Source organism: Scylla paramamosain, chromosome 22 (assembly GCF_035594125.1).
Source record: "Scylla paramamosain isolate STU-SP2022 chromosome 22, ASM3559412v1, whole genome shotgun sequence".
Taxonomy (NCBI): domain Eukaryota; kingdom Metazoa; phylum Arthropoda; class Malacostraca; order Decapoda; family Portunidae; genus Scylla; species Scylla paramamosain.
Genome location: NC_087172.1, coordinates 5,542,501 through 5,560,018, shown reverse-complemented (window position 1 = coordinate 5,560,018; position 17,518 = coordinate 5,542,501). Strand labels below are relative to the sequence as shown.

Sequence of the window (17,518 nt, the reverse complement as noted above, 5' to 3'; positions counted from 1 at the left end):
TTCCAAAGGCATTTTTTTTGGTTCCAATAACAGATTAACAAAATCTGAGTCCATAATTGCTGCCCGGGCGCCGCCACAACACTGCCACGCGCCCTGGGCCACAAGGTTTATGGTTCCAGTGCTAACATAAATACAACTAAAAGATAAGGTAAAAGAAAAGATATAATAACGAAAAATAAAGCGTGACAAAAATTATAAAGAGAGAGAGAGAGAAATAACATCTCGACAGATTTCCAATAAACTTCAACGGAACTGAAGTCAGAGTTTTCTCTCTCTCTCTCTCTCTCTCTCTCTCTCTCTCTCTCTCTCTCTCTCTCTCTCTCTCTCTCTCTCTGGCTTTGATCACAAGTGTGAGAGACGCACCCATTCCAGAGGCAGTGGGAGGTGGATCAACTTCGCGATAGGTGGAGGAAGAGGATGAAAAAGATAATAATGATAATAATAAAATCATACTAAAGAAGAAGAAAGAGAAGAAAATAAAAGTGAAGAAGGGGAGGTGGAGAAGGAAGAAGAAATAACACACCATCTTTTTCCTTGGTAGTCACCATCTGCCACTACCCCTGATTTCTTCTTATCCTTATTCTCTCATTCTTTTTCTTCTTCCACCTCCTCATTCTTCTCCTTTTTCTTCCCTGCGAGTTCTCATGTTTCTTCTTGTCTTTTTCTTCCTCGTGACTTCATTCCGGCCGATAACAAGTTGAGAATCCCCACGCCCTCCTCTCTCTCTCTCTCTCTCTCTCTCTCTCTCTCTCTCTCTCTCTCTCTAAGACGGTAAGACGAAAATAACGCACAATAACAAGCAGCAATTCACCGATAACTTTATTTATTTATAATCTTCGTTCAAGGAAGCGCTGGGAGGGGCGGTGAGTGTATGAAGGTTGAGGAGGAGGAGAGTTTGGCAGCTTCTTCGGGAGGATTATCTTTTTCTAATAATTGGTTTGAGTTTTGTAACGCTGAAGACCGGGTGTGTGTGTGTGTGTGTGTGTGTGTATATATATATATATATATATATATATATATATATATATATATATATATATATATATATATATATATATATATATATATATATATATGTGAGAAATTTTTCATTGCAGAATGACCAAGAAGTACAGGCATCGGTGGTTCAGTGGTAGAATTCTCGCCTGCCACGCGGGAGGCCCGGGTTCGATTCCCGGCCGATGCAATTTGAGTGTTTATCTATTTTTTCCCATAATTTTTAACTGATTTCTTCAACGAGCAGAAAGATTTATTATACAGACGTGTATGTGTGTGTGTGTGTGCGTGCGTGCGCGCGCGCGTGTATGAGTGTGCTGGGGCGCGCGAGCACCTAAACACATCCAATCATCACGCCAGGTCGTATCTCATTTATATGCAAATAAGACGTAAGGAAGCTCCTGAGAGGCGTGTTCTGTTTATCCTGTATCTCCCCATCCCTCCTCCCCCCCCCCGCACTCTCTCTCTCTCTCTCTCTCTCTCTCTCTCTCTCTCTCTCTCTCTCTCTCTGGAAGGGCGGGAGGTGAATAAAGAGGGGGATGAAGGAAGGGAATGAAACAATTTAAGGTACTATAGAGGAAGGAAATTTAATAAAGGAAAGGAAGGAAGAAGGTAACAGGAGAGGAGAGGAGAAAAAAAGAAAAGAAGAGAAGGAGAGGAGAGGAGAGAAAAGAGAAGAGAAGAGAAAAGAGGATAGGGAAAGATTTTTTTTTTTTTATGTAGGAAGGATACTGGCCAAGGGCAACAAAAATCTAATAAAAAAAAAATGCCCACTGAAATGCCAGTCCCATAGAAGGGTCAAAGCAGTGGTCAAAAATTGGTGGATAAGTGTCTTGAAACCTCCCTCTTGAAGGAATTCAAGTCATAGGAAGGTGGAAATACAGAAGAAGGCAGGGAGTTCCAGAGTTTACCAGAGAAAGGGATGAATGATTGAGAATACTGGTTAACTCTTGCGTTAGAGAGGTGGATAGAATAGGGGTGAGAGAAAGAAGAAAGTCTTGTGCAGCGAGGCCGCGGAAGGAGGGGAGGCATGCAGTTAGCAAGATCAGAAGAGCAGTTGGCATGAAAATAGCGGTAAAAGACAGCTAGATATGCAACATTGCGGCGGTGAGAGAGGGGCTGAAGACAGTCAGTTAGAGGAGAGGAGTTGATGAGACGAAAAGCTTTTGATTCCACCCTGTCTAGAAGAGCAGTATGAGTGGAACCCCCCCAGACATGTGAAGCATATTCCATACATGGACGGATAAGGCCCTTGTACAGAGTTAGCAGCTGGGGGGGTGAGAAAAACTGGCGGAGACGTCTCAGAACACCTAACTTCATAGAAGCTGTTTTAGCTAGAGATGAGATGTGAAGTTTCCAGTTCAGATTATAAGTAAAGGACAGACCGAGGATGTTCAGTGTAGAAGAGGGGGACAGTTGAGTGTCATTGAAGAAGAGGGGATAGTTGTCTGGAAGATTATGTCGAGTTGATAGATGGAGGAATTGAGTTTTTGAGACATTGAACAATACCAAGTTTGCTCTGCCCCAATCAGAAATTTTAGAAAGATCAGAAGTCAGGCGTTCTGTGGCTTCCCTGCGTGATATGTTTACCTCCTGATACAAGTAAAGTGAGAGGAATAGAAGAAAACAAAAGTGGAGAGAAGAAGGAAGGCAAGAGAGGAGGAATGAGAGATAAAAGAGAAAAGCGAAGAATAGAAGAAAAGCAATGTAAGAAGAGAAAAGAACGAAAGAGGAAAAGATATGGAAGGTAAGAAAGAAGAGAGGAAAGAAATAGCGAAAATAGAAAAGGAGAGGGGAGGGAAAAAAAGAGAAGAGAGCAGTCATAACGGAAGGCTGCGTAATCATCTCCAGGTAACCAGACACAGGTGAGTGTATATACCTGCGCTCTCTCTCTCTCTCTCTCTCTCTCTCTCTCTCTCTCTCTCTCTCTCTCTCTCTCTCTCTCTCTCTCTCTCTCTCTCTCCCTTCCTGCACATACACCTGCCCTTCTCTTAATTGCGTCCAGGTAAGGCTCGCAGGCAGGTGAAGGGACCCTCTACTTAATTACACTTTTACCCTCACCGCCAGAATTACACGCTCCTGGCCGACCCCCACGCTCCGCCCCACCTCACCTTGCATGACCTCACCTCATCTCGCTATACCTAACCTAATCTTACCTCACCTCACCTCTCCACACAATATTACAATACTTCGTTTCACCTCACCTCAATCTTATTTTATCTGACTCTATATCACATCACCTTACATCATCTTACCTTGCCTCATCTCACGTCAACTCACCTCATTTCATCTTATCTTACCTGGGTTTGCCTCACCTCACCCTCTCATCTTACATCACCTCACCTCACCTCACCTCGCCTCACCTTGCATAAGCAGCATTCCGTGTATTTTCCTCAATTTTTTTTTCCAGTAATCAAGAGTCTCATTTGCAGTTTTAACATGGAAAAGTGTTCTACGTATTTACTTTGTTTCAAGAATACAATATCACAAAAATCTACGGAAGTTGCACACACGCTCCACATAATTTCAAGCTACATTCAATGCTGCTGAGGTAATACACTTCCATTAACATAACTATGCCCCGCGTCCATTCCACTCATTCCACTTCCTCTATTTGATTTCACTACACTGTCACATCTTAAAGTGTCCCTACTCTCAATGACACATCCGCCTTCCATGCAATACATCTTTACTGTACACTCGAGGCCTTAATAAGTGAAGTAATCATCACCACTCACTTAAGAGGACGTAGGGACATAAGAAAATATTCGAAGCTGCAAGAATTCATCAGACCTACTCGAGGCAGGTCCTATATAAAACATACCTATCTATATCCACCTATTATCCTCATCCATAAACTCTTCTAGTATTCTTTCAAAGCTCCTTGATGACTCAGCACTAACAACTTCCACTGTTTTCTTTTCCCACAGTCTTTTTTCATATCTACTGACAATCTCCTAATTGACATATCCTCTCCAGATCAGAGGACTTAACACTGAAGGACGAGGGTGAACACAGTGGGAGGGCGTCGTGTTGCTTCACTTTCCATCATGACTGCATCACACTCTCCTCACTCAGCGTAGTGTTGTGATCAAATGCCTGGAGTTGTTTGGACTTGTTTCACTCTCATCTAATCAATACTGAATTTATATTGACTACTGTATTTTTTGCTGTTATCTTTTTTACTCGTATGTGTCAATCAGATTAGCCAAGAAAATATGAAAAATAAAAAGAGAAAGGATGGGGAAGAAAGCCACTCAACTTACCTCATTCTCCGCCTCCCCCCAAAAAAAGGTCACGGAGTTAAAAAAAAAGTTATATCATTTTAGTTCCTGTCATGTCTTAACATAGCATTGGCATAGTATGGGCTAGAACAATTTTACTATCTTTTTTTTTTTTTTTGGTAGACTAGACTTCACTCGAACAGGAAAAAATATATATATTGTAATTACGTGTAAAAGCCTTGAGTCTTGTATGTTAAACTTTACGGAATAGAATTAAGGAGTAAAGTTTGTTGGCGCATTAACTTGTGCTACGTACGTAATAAACCTGCGGAATAAAAGCCTGGGAGAAAATTCCACGCGAGATAATTCAGACCTGTCAGGCTTTTATGTTACAGGTGAGTGGAAAAAATGCATGTAAAAATGCGAGATATTGAGTTTACGTCTTTCCTTTGTTTTGGTTCTGTGTAGGGATGGTGGTGGTGGTGGTGGTGGTGGTGGTGAGGATAAGAAAGCACGAGCAACGAGAAGAACGATACTACTACTACTGCTATTACTGCTACTACTACTACTATTACTACTACTACTAATAATAATAATAATAATAACAATATAATAATAGCAATAACATTAATGTCCATAACTATTACCACCAACTATTTGCTTTAAGCCAACGCGTGCCTGAAGTAATTAGACCTGTCTTGACTCGAATAAACCCATTATGTGGAAGCCACCCGTGTGTGTGTGTGTGTGTGTGTGTGTGTGTGTGTGTGTGTGTGTGTGTGTGTGTGTGTGTGTGTGTGGGGTGGGTGTATCAAAGTCTACAAATTATTCAAACTGTACTGTGACGATTACATACACACACACACACACACACACACACAACCATAATCCTTTCACAAACTAATTTTCAAACTCTTTCCCAATCCGACATCAATACGCTAAAATTCTCGGGAATCTCTCTCTCTCTCTCTCTCTCTCTCTCTCTCTCTCTCTCTCTCTCTCTCTCTCTCTCTCTCTCTCTCTCTCTCTCTCTCTGATACATATGATCCCTTTTCCTCTTTTTTTTTTCTCTGTTCGTCGTATTTAATTTCCACCACTTTCCCTGCACGTATTTCCATTTCCCCTTATCCTTCAGCTCTCCCTTATTTCCCTTTCCTCTCCCCTCGTCACTTACGCATCCTTCTTTTGAGGATATACCATATATATATATATTTTTTTTACCTTTCCTCCCCTCTCAATTTGTCCTCTTGCGGTTTCACTTTCCTTTCACTCCATTCTCGTCCCCTTTCCGTATCGCACACGCACCCACTAACACACACACACACACACACACACATCTACACATCTACATCACGCTGTTGTTTGTCCCATTATTGACACATCCTTCCTTGTAATAGCTGACAAAAATACGGGTGTTTGTTATTCCTTTGTGTTCCTTCGTGTTCGTCAAGGATAGAAGGAGCGTTTTTTGTTGTTCCTTTGCGTTTCTTTGTGTTTGTCAAAGATTGGAGGTTTTCTGTTCTTCCTTTGTGTTTCTTTGTGTTAGTTAAAGATTCAGATATTTGTTCTTGATTTTGTTTCCCCTCGAGTGAGTGAATGAGTGTTCTTCCCACGTTTGTTCTTCCTTTACGTTCCTTCGTGTTACCCGAGGATACTGGTGTGTGTGTGTGTGTGTGTGTGTGTGTGTGTGTGTGTGCTTCCTTTCAGTTCCTTCGTGTTAGTCAAACTCACCCAAGTTTTCGGCATCTCAGCTGACCGTGGACCTAAGAAGCTACATCAAGGCACTCATCTTTCAGCCTCAGGACCTTAAGAGACTGTATAGTGTGTATATCCTTCCTCCATCTCCAGCCTCTATAAGCCCCAAGTAGCTAGGCCTCACTCCTGCCCTCTCAGCCTCTACTCTTTGACAGCAGCAAGGCCTGAGACAAAGGAGGGCCCGGAGTGGTGTACTGTACGGTCAATAGAGGTCTCTTTCACTGCTGTAAGAGGTGCTGGGTGTACTAAGCCCATAAGAGTCAGTCCCCAGCCTACATCAGGGATTACTACTTTAGTGCTGGGGGAAATATTGACTGACTGACTGACTGACTGACTGGTTGATTGGCTGACTGGTTGATTGACTGACTAAATGACTGATTGACAAACTGATTCATCGATTGACTGACTGACTGGTAATTTGCTGCTAGTACAAGGGAATTCAGTTTAAGTCTTACATTTATGATTTCACGCGCCACCAGATGTCCTTCCACTAACCTTTAATTTGTGGCAAGGATTCATAAGAGGTCTAATAACACTTACCCCGTACGAATCACTACACGTAAGAACAACCTCATTCAGTCTTACGTAATCTTCATTCCCTTTGCTTCTTTTGCATCTATAAATTAACGTAACGAACACTGAATATACATTTCTTTGTGTTTATTTTCTACTCTTCTCTTCTCTTCTCTGTGAGTAAGAGTGGCGAACGCAAGACTTATTTTAGTGTATATACGTGTATATTTTAGTGTATATATAGTGCGTGTCATTCCACAGTGTATTGTAACAGGGAGGGAGAGACAAACTGTGCTCACTTTTACTTCATTTTCCTTTTCTCTCTCAGTCTGAAGTGTTCTTATTTGAGAATTTCCCACAGAGAGAGACAGAGAAAGAGACAGAGAGAGAGAGAGAGAGAGAGAGAGAGAGAGAGAGAGAGAGAGAGAGAGAGAGAGAGAGAGAGAGAGAGAGAGAGAGAGAGAGAGAGAGAGAGAGAGAGCAAATACGTACACTACACACACACAGAGAACTCCAAACCTCCTTACATCCATATATAATGAAGAGCCCACCGCCCCACACACACACACACACACACACACACACACACGCATCCCCCTCCTCCCCTACACACACCGCCTCTCCTCCCAGGGCCTCGCGGTGCCTGCCTTTGGCCTTCCCGTGTCCCTGAACCAGAATATTGGGTTGCTTCCATTTTTACAGGTGCAGGTGGTCCTTTGTTTCTCTTCCTCATGGCGTGGATGGTGATTCTTCTCCTTCTCACGACTTCAACTGTAAATGGACTTGTAACTGCTCTCGTGTTTAATTTCTTGTTCCTTTATTTACTCCTATTTTCTTACTTCCTTCTTTATTTCTTCACTCTTCGTTCTTATTTGGTAATCTTTCTGTTTTCCCGTGTTTCGTCTCTTTCATGGCGTTTCTTGGGATTGCAACTGTTTTTCGTGATTAATTTCCTGTTTCAAAATTTATTCCTATTTATTTCTTCATTCTTGTTTATTTTCTTTCTTACGTGTTTAATCTCAATCATGGTGTTTCTTCGGCTGCAACAGTAACAAGGTGCCTCTAGAATTAAACTGGTGTAGTATTTATGATCCTTTCATTTACTTCTTTAACGTTTTGGGTATGGTATGGTAGTCCACGAAACTCTCCCTTCCCACAAGGTGCCAGCGGGGCTAAGAGCGTGAATGATGTGTGTGGAAGTGTGTGGTGTCCTGACTAACCCACCTGACCCACCTCGTTTGGGATTACTTGCCTGGTATATAGGCCTGTATTTTGAAGTATTTCTGGCCACGCTTCCACGAGATTCAAAAGTTTCTAGTTGAAATGAGAATTGTTTTTAACGGTGTATTTACGGTTCTAGTGATAGATTAATAATACTTATTTATTATCAACAGGAGAAATACTCTTGAGAACCCGGCTAATCATCTCTGTGGCCTTTGAATAGAGTCGAGGTGAAAGAACAAAGCGTTACTGAATACAGGCCACAGACAGAGATAGACGCTTTGAAAGTGATAAATTACACAGCCCTTTATTTTTTATTTTTTCATTAGTTTCCTTAATAGGTGGAAAAAAGAATAGATAAGAATAAAAAAAAAAGTTTGATATTCCTAAAGAGCAACCTTCGAAATCTCCTTTTAGAAACTATACATTTTTTTTTTCTATTTATCTCCCGCCCTCCTCCTTTTTTTTAGAGACAATTAGTGTTTTTTTTTTTTTTCGTACCTAATTTCTTTTTTTCGTGTTCTCTAGTTTGTCTCTGTTTCTTTCTTTAGGTACAGTAAAAAGAAGGATTTTTTTACTGATTACCTGACGTCGAACATTCTCTTCAGAAATGTTATCGTTTGGTTTCGTTTTTTGTTTATTTTTGTTTTATTCGATGGTAAGTAATGGGATATTCTATGTGTGTGTGTGTGTGTGTGTGTGTGTGTGTGTGTGTGTGTGTGTGTGTGTGTGTGTGTGTGTGTGTGTGTGTGTGTGTGAATCTTTTTTCTATGCAAATAAAAAAAATGTAAAGAAAATAGAAAGAAAAAAGAAAAAAACAAAGAAAAGAGAAACAAACAAATAAACAGACATAGAGAGAAAAGGAAGAAAATATAAATTTTCCTCCACTTTTTTCTATTTTTTTTTTTTTAGTTATTCTTCCCTTCACGTAAAAAAAAAAAAAAAAAAGTAAAAAGCCAATCACATGGAAACCTCATTTAATTTCCATTCACCAAACAGGTTCAAAGGTTAACGAAAAAATGTGAAAAAGAAAACGGTAACAGGTTTTTTTTCTATTTTCCTTTTGTTTACCCGGGCAAGTCTTCCCTCCATTGTTTAAGGGAAAGAAAGGAAAAAGCCATTCACACCTCGGCTTCAGTCTGTTTCCCGAGAATGTAAAAAAAAAAAAGGAAAAGTAAAGAGATGTTTTAGAAAATGGAAAGAGAAATCGTGAAGAAAAATTAACGAAAATTCTGATTGATGAAATAAAAGAAGGAAAGAATAAAATGTCCTTCACATCGAAAAAATGGAATCAAAGGTAAAAGGGAAAAAAATAAAGAGAAAATTATGAAAAGCTAAAAGAAAAAAGTAAAAGATTTAAGTGAAAGGAGATTGAAAAGAGGAAAAAAAATGCTCTTTAAACCTGTGCTTTGTTCTCTTTTCTGGAAAATAGAATCAACATGTAAAACAACAAAATGTAAAAACAACAAAAAAAAAAGACGTGAAAGAAAACTACGTTGAAAAAAATAAGGGAAAACTACATTATAAGAAAAAGAAAGAAAAGAAAAAAATCACCTCTCAAGATTTCAGCTTCATTCTACGTCTTGGGAAAGTACTTATGAAATGAAAAGAAAAAAGTAAAAAAGTAAGAGGAACGACAAAACCGATTGATAAAAAAAATACCTTTTGCACCCAAACTTCATTCTATTTGGCTGGAAAATAAAATCAAAGGTAAAAGGAAAGGGGTGGAGGGAAGGGGGGAGAAGGGGTAAAAGGAATAGCGGAAACTTCAATAAAAACACTAATGCAAGAATATCAAAAAGTAAATTGGCTGACTCCCCCTGTTGTCCTGATTCCTTTACTTTCCTTTATTTTTCTTTTCCTTTTCTTTTTTTCTTTTTTTTTTTTTTTTTGTCAGTGGGAGAAAGGTGGGAGAAGGGGAAGCAGGGAAGCGGATTTCTAAATATACTTTTTTTTTCTTGTGTCTTTGATTGGCCTTCCTGACATGTTAAAAATAAACAGATGAAAATAGATGCAGAAAAAAAAAAAAAAACTATTCCCGTCCGAGTCTTGTTCCTTTCACCATCATGTGTAGAGGAAAGTAAAACAAACCAAGTAATTGAAAAAAAGTAAAAAATTCAAAATACAGATTCATTCCATTTTCCTTAGTGAAAAAAATAAACTGTAAAAAAGCAAAGATAAACAACTTTAATAAGTAGAGGCAAACAGAATAAAAGATTAAAAGGGGAGGACTAAGAGAAACATTAAAAAAGAAAAGAGAATAAATTAAAAGAAAATGTTAAAAATGGTGACTCAAAGAAAAATAAAATAAAACGGGGGACTGAATGAACAAGGTAATCAATAAAGGAGTCCAAAAGAATAAAATAAAAGGGAAAACTAAAGAAAAAAAGTTAAAACAGGTGACCGAAAGGAGGAGGGCTCAAAGAAAAGAATAAAAGGCGGGACTAAATGAAAAATATCGAAAAGCAAGCTAAAAGAAAATACAATAATCAAAGGCAGAACAAAATGAAAAACTAACCAGAGCAACACAGCAAAAATAAATAAATAAACAAATAAATAAACAAATAAATAAGTGAAATAAAAAAAATAAATAAAAACGACATAAAGAACAAAGAAATAACAAAGAAAAAAGCCATAGAAAAACAGATACAATAAAAAAACAATGAAAAAGAATGACGAAAAGAAATATATTAATAGCAAATAGCACACAAACTGCCTAGTCAGTCACCAAACCAGCTCACTATTTCAAGAGAGACTTAACTAGTTCTCCTTTTGTACTGAGGCAGCATTTTTCCCCTTCCCTTCTTGCGCGGCTTAAATCCCACGCACATACACGCACACACACACACACACACACACAGGACAGTCCCACCTCGCCCCACCCACGCCTCTCTCTACACCAATGGCAACATCAGGAAGAAACCAGCACCGTTCCTCCTTTATCCCGGTATCATTTCAGGCCAAAATTTGCACAGGACACGTGGACAAAAATGACGCCGCGGATCCTGAATTAATCTGACCAGGATGTAATGAAGAGACGCGATTACCACACTTTTTTTGAGAGGAGGGTAGAAAGAAAGTGGGTATTTTTAGCAACGTCGAACATCTGAAAAATAGGAAAGGAGCTTAATGAGAGAGAGAAAGACAGAGACAGAGAGAGAGAGAGAGAGAGAGAGAGAGAGAGAGAGGAGAGAGAGAGAGAGAGAGAGAGAGAGAGAGAGAGTCATCAGTTGGTCAATCACTCAGGAAGCAAACTAATGATGTTTTAAAGTGGAAAGGTAGAAGTGGAGAGAGAGAGAGAGAGAGAGAGAGAGAGAGAGAGAGAGAGAGAGAGAGAGAGAGAGAGAGAGAGAGAGAGAGAGAGAGAGAGAAATGTCACCCATTCACTCACGCACTCTGAAAAAGATTAAAAAAAAACACAAAAACATCAAAACCAAAAAATAAACACAAACATCAACACCCAAACAAACAAATAAACAAACAAAAACACAATTAAACCCAAACACAAACGCACCTCCTCTCCCCATCACTCCCTTACCCCCAGATAAACAAACAAACAAATAAACAAACAAACAAACAAACAAACTTATCCTACTTAACACCTGTAACAGAAAGGTAAGCACGATCAATTAACCAGCCAAGAGAACACCTAGCACCAAGACTTGCATCAGGTAACACAGGTGACAAGATAAAACTGACTCCTACCTTTGACTCCTTTAAACACCAATGCCTCGATTTTATTACACTCTTGGTATCATTAGAGCAACGATTCATCAATTACGATACTAAATGCAATCTCGACGTGACCTGTTGACCTTAAATGAAAAAAAGGAGGAATAAAATAAAACAAAATAGCGAAGAAAGTAGGAATGGAGAGGACGGATGAAACAAGGGGGAAGAAGACAAACAGGTCACCAAAACAGGAAGAAGAAATGAAGATGGCAGGATGAAACAACGCGAAAACAAAAAGGAAAGTAAAACAAAAGGAAGAAATGAAGAAGAATGAAACAAGAAGAAAACAAACAGGAAGAAAAAAAAATGAAGACAGGATGAAACAAAGAGAAGAAAACAAAGAGGACACTAATTGAAAGAAAAAAAATGAAGCAAAAAAAATGTTAAAACAAGAAAAAAAAAAAACGGTCAGTAGAACAAGATGGTACCGAATGAGTTAAACAGCGGTTCCATTACTCCACTACTCCACTTCCCGCCTCCACCCAGAGTTAGTGAGCCAGTCCATTTGTCTCCCTAATGATAAACGTAACACCAACAGGAATACTCACCTGCTTCTAATTATATACCTGTCTGCACCTGAGTTTCATGTGATTAGAGAGAGAGAGAGAGAGAGAGAGAGAGAGAGAGAGAGAGAGAGAGAGAGAGAGAGAGAGAGAGAGAGAGAGAGAGAGAGAGAGAGAGACAGAAAACAACGTATATATAACGAAAAAAATAAATAAAGGACGAAAAACACTAGTAAACGAGAGAGAGAGAGAGAGAGAGAGAGAGAGAGAGAGAGAGAGAGAGAGAGAGAGAGAGAGAGAGAGAGAGAGAGAGAGAGAGAGAGATACAGAAAACAACGTATATATAACGAAAAAAATAAATAAAGGACGAAAAACACTAGTAAACGAGAGAGAGAGAGAGAGAGAGAGAGAGAGAGAGAGAGAGAGAGAGAGAGAGAGAGAGAGTAGTCATTATCTGTGTATGGTGACCGCACAGATTATGGCTAAGTGGTCGGCAGATCAATACAGACTAGAGTAACCCATCCGAATGCCAGATCACGTTAAAGCTGAACCTTACCTCTCCCTCTCACTCTCCCTCTCCCTCTCATTCACACTCTCCCCCCAGTACCTTTCTTGTCTTCGTCCTTTGGTTTATGTTTTTCTTTCCTTTTACTGTGATTCTCTCTCTCTCTCTCTCTCTCTCTCTCTCTCTCTCTCTCTCTCTCTCTCTCTCTCTCTCTCTCTCTCTTTAATGGGTTCTACAAGTGTATATTTTTTTCTGCATATGGTTTTCTTTCTTCTATTTTCGTCGTTACTTTTTCACATTTCCTTCTCCTCCCCCTCTTATCCCTCCTCCTCCTCCTCCTCCTCTTCTTTTTTTCACAGACCGCAAGATAATAATACTCCCCATCCTCTCTCTCTCTCTCTCTCTCTCTCTCTCTCTCTCTCTCTCTCTCTCTCTCTCTCTCTCTCTCTCTCTCTCTCTCTCTCGTACGCTAAGATAAACATAATGTGCCAGCTTCCTCTCTCTCTCTCTCTCTCTCTCTCTCTCTCTCTCTCTCTCTCTCTCTCTCTCTCTCTCTCTCTCTCTCTCTCTCTCTCTCTCTCTCTCTCTCTCTCTCTCTCTCTCTCTCGTTCCATAATCTTTAGCAGAGTCAGAAGACTGAGGATCTTGTATCAACAGAGAAAGCTATCATTATTAATCTCTCTCTCTCTCTCTCTCTCTCTCTCTCTCTCTCTCTCTCTCTCTCTCTCTCTCTCTCTCTCTCTCTCTCTCTCTATCTGGCAAGGGTATCGACAGCTGGGTTCTGGCGCAACGCAGATAAGATATTAGGAAGAAGGCGCAACGTTCTTTTGTTTTGTCTTTGGTATCGTGGGTTCTCTTCAAACTCCCACTGGTGAAGAGAAGTGGCGAGAGGTGTAGAAGAGATGCAAGTGTCGGGAAAGGTCGGAGCAAGAGGAGGAGGAGGAGGAGGAGGAGGAGGAGGAGGAGGAGGAGGAGGAGGAGGAGGAGGAGGTGGTGGTGGTGGTGGTGGACAATGCCGAGAAAGATGAGAAAGTAATAAAAGGGAAGAGTATAATAAAGTGGGAGGTGGAAGACTAAAAGGAGGAGGGGGAGGAGGAGGAGGAGGACAAAGGCGAGAAAGATGAGAAACTAATAAAATAGGAGTTTAAGAGATGAATGAAGAGGAAAGTAAGAGAAAAGGAAAGAAAAAGGAAGAGGAAGAGTACATGGACTAGGTGGAAGAGAGAGAAAGAAAGAAAAGAAAGAGTAGGAAGAAGTTGTTTAGGAAAATAAGAAGAGGAGGACAAAGATAAGAATATTGGAATGAAATGGAAGACAAAAAAAAAGGAAAACTAGCACGAAGGAGACAAGAAAGATAACAAAGACAAAACTGATGAAAGGGAAACGGAGGACGGGAAATAAGAGCAGGAGATGAAGGAAGACAGAGAGTGAGAGTGAAGGACAGAAGGAAAGAGAAACACAGACAAATGATAGATAACAGAAAACGTATTGGTATTTAACTAGTTTACTTGCCTAAGGGAATAACTCTACACTACACAACTAGAGATACAGAAAATGGAGGAAGCTTGATCTCCACTCACCGCCTCTGTCACTGGCGGGGAGGGGGAACACCGCTCCTGAGAGAGAGAGAGAGAGAGAGAGAGAGAGAGAGAGAGAGAGAGAGAGAGAGAGAGAGAGAGAGAGAGAGAGAGAGAGAGAGAGAGAGAGCATATCAGTCATAGGCAGGGTAGGGATTAATGTGCACTACTTACTATGAATCCTTTCACAGTTGTGGTCGTTGTGTTATTACTCTGAGCACTGTTGGAAATCACTTCTATGGACAGAGAAAAAGAAGTTGGTCATTTTTTTCTCTTTTTCGTCCACAGAACCGTTAAAGACACTGCAGTACAAATAGCAAGTGTTTAACAAGCTGTAAATATTGATAGGAAGAAATTATACAACAGTGAAAGGATTAACTAGATACGTATACAGATAAATGAATAAGTCAGTATATACAAGTTTAAAAGACAAGGAATAATGAAGAAAATATGCTGAGAATCGATAACTCTGAAGGTGGCGTGTTGGAACCCAGAGACCCGGAGTTGTGTGTGCGACAAGAAGAGAGTGCAAGGCGAGCACTGCATCACCGCGCGGCTGAGGGAAGGCAAAGGTGACAGGTATCGATGGGCGTAGCCGTGGCGTGAGTGAGAAGCGTGACACAACCCCGCATTCTGAAACCCTTGGCTCTTTCATCACGAGTATTTTCAAAGCCCACAGAGATGATTAGCCGGGTTCCCTAAAGTGTCTCTTCTGTTAATCATTCTCCTTGTTAATCTGTCACTATAATCGTAAAAATACCTTTGAAAACCCGCGTCACTTCAACTAGAGCCTTTTTGAAGTAGTGGAGGTGCGGCAGAGGGGTTTCAGGATATGGTCCCTTGTGCCCCCGTGGAGAAACAGCCAAGCCAAACAGGAGTGAGGGGCGCGGCGCACTCTCTCTCCTTTAGAGGCGAGGGATTATTTAGGGATGAGGGGCAAATATTAGTTCCCGCCGCTCCTTCCTGTTGTTGCCTGACTTTTGCATCAATTGGTCCATGTTGTACTCTCACTTTCCGAGAGTAATTTGTTCCACTCAACGATAAAACTATTTCACAATTAAAAAGTTGCAGATTTCAGTGTTGCAAAATGCTAAATATATCACCAGGCCGCTGTTTCTCTTTTTCTCCAGTGGCGGGATAACATAATACTGACTGGTTGGCGTCGTCACGTGTGTGAACCCCGCAGCAGCGCGTCCCCCACCAACGTGATCTCCTGCTTCCCGGAATACAAAGTGAGAAAGTTCAGTGTGCCAAACGTTTGCTCCTCAGCGATGAGACAACTTTCGCGGGAAAACGTTAAGCTCTCGAGTAATTCAGGTCCAGTTCACTTCACGTACTTCACCCGGTGGTCGGTGTTCCGCCTCCTGGTGTCTCCACGCCACCGAACACCACTTGGAAATGGAGCCGAGGCCGCTTATAGGGTTACTGACGCGTGTCCATAGAGGGCGAGGCGTAGTATTGAAGCTTACCGTGCCCTGCTGGTGATAAGTGCATGCCTCCCTTCCTTCCTCTGTGGCCTCACTATACAAAGCTTTCTACTTGCTCTTACCCGTATTCGGTCCACCTCCCTAATGCAAGAGTTAACTATGTATTCTCAGTCTTTCATCCTTTCTGCCTCCCTGCCTACTTCTGTATTTCCCCTTTCCTATGACTTAAACTGTTACAAGGGCGGTCTCAAAAACACTTCTCAAATTTTTAACAAACCCTTTGGCTCTATACTTTGACTAACACCCGAGTGGGCTTTTTCTTTATATACCTTTTGCAGCCCTTGGCCAGACCCCCTCACACAAAGATAATAGTGACCACCTTGAAGCTTGACCATCTTATTCTAGAGCCTTCAAGTCCCACACACGAGACGCCTCAGCAGCCTTGTCATGCGAAGGAAAGGGAGCACTGAAAGAAAAAGAAAATGGACAGTTGAGGAGAGACATAGACGAGTAAGAAAATTATAAAGACAAGTAGGAGCATAAGAGAAAGCAAAAAAGGAGGAGGAGGAGGAGGAGGAGGAGGAGGAGGAGGAGGAGAAGAAGAAGGAGGAGGAGGAGGAGGAGGAGGAGGAAGGAACACAGAGAAACATGTAAACAAACATCAGCAGACTTTGTGGTCCCTACAGGGTTATTTGTGGGAGCTAAACAGTGAGAAAATAAAAAAAGAAAAAAATAGCAATGATGGAGAAGGGGAAGAGGAGGAGGAGGAAGAGTCAGTAATAGTCAAGTTACCGACGACTTATGAAAAAAATAAATAAATAAAGAGAGAGAGAGAGAGAGAGAGAGAGAGAGAGAGAGAGAGAGAGAGAGAGAGAGAGAGAGAGAGAGAGAGAGAGAGAGAGAGAGAGAGAGAGATACTGAGGAGAAACTATACAATTTCATGTTCATTAAAAGGAAAATGAGGGAAGAAAAGAATGAAGAATGTAAAAAAAAAAAAAAAGAAGGCAAAAAAGAGGAGTCAGAAGAAAGAAAATGAAGAATAAAGGAAATGAGAGCACAAGGAAGGAAGCATGCAAGAAATTAAGACATGACATAAAGAGAGACGAAAATTAAATGGAAATACCGCAGACAGAAAATTAACAACGTAGTCAAGATAGAAGGAAGAAAGAAAAAAGAGAAAGAAGAGGAAGGAGGGAAGGGAGGATGAAAATAAGAAAGAAAGAAAGGAAGAAAGGAAGGAAAGAAGAAAACAAGCAGGCAAGGAAGGAAGGAAGGAAGGAAGGAAGGAAGCAAGCAAGGAAGAGAGGAAGGAAGAAAAGGAAGGAAGGAAGAAAAAGGAAGGAAGGAAGAAAAGGAAGGAAGGAAGGAAGGAAGGAAGGAAGGAAACAAGGAAGGAAGCAAGCAGGCAAGGAAGCGAGGGAGGAAGGAAGGAAGGAAGGAAGAAAAGGAAGGAAGGAAGGAAGGAAGGAAAGAAGGAAAGGTCAGGTGAGGTTAGGTTAACTTCCCTTCCATTCTTCGCAAACTTCATGAGGGGAAGGAGAGACTGAGGGGGAAGACTGGAGAAAGAAAAGAGAAGAGGGACAGAGAGAGAGAGAGAGAGAGAGAGAGAGAGAGAGAGAGAGAGAGAGAGAGAGAGAGAGAGAGAATCTAGGAGGGAGACACGAGACGAAAAAAAAAGGATGAGAGAAGAGATGGATGGGGAGAGAGAGAAAGAGAAGGAAGGAGAGACAAAGTAAGACAGAATAGACAGTGAAGAAGAGGGCATAGGAGAGAGAGAGAGAGAGAGAGAGAGAGAGAGAGAGAGAGAGAGAGAGAGAGAGAGAGAGAGAGAGAGAGAGAGAGAGAGAGAGAGAGAGAGAGAGAGAGAGAGAGAGAGAGAGAGAGAGAGAAATGAACTACAGACAGAAGATGGATGACAGAAAGAATGAAGAAGAAATAAAATACAAAGGAGGAAAAGGGGAAAGGAGGAGGAGGAAGAGGAGGAGGAGGAGGAGGAGGAGGAGGAGGAGGAGGAGGAGGAGGAGGAGGAGGAGGAGGTAAAAAGAAAAACAGAGATGGACAAGAA

General features: G+C 41.0%; 1 non-coding gene across 1 annotated transcript; it reads left to right on the top strand.

Annotated features, from left to right (window-relative positions):
- Positions 1–1,115: 1,115 nt before the first annotated feature.
- Positions 1,116–1,186, top strand: Trnag-gcc (transfer RNA glycine (anticodon GCC)). Its single transcript has one exon. It is a non-coding gene; the product is annotated as a tRNA-Gly (tRNA).
- The last annotated feature ends 16,332 nt before the right edge of the window (positions 1,187–17,518 follow it).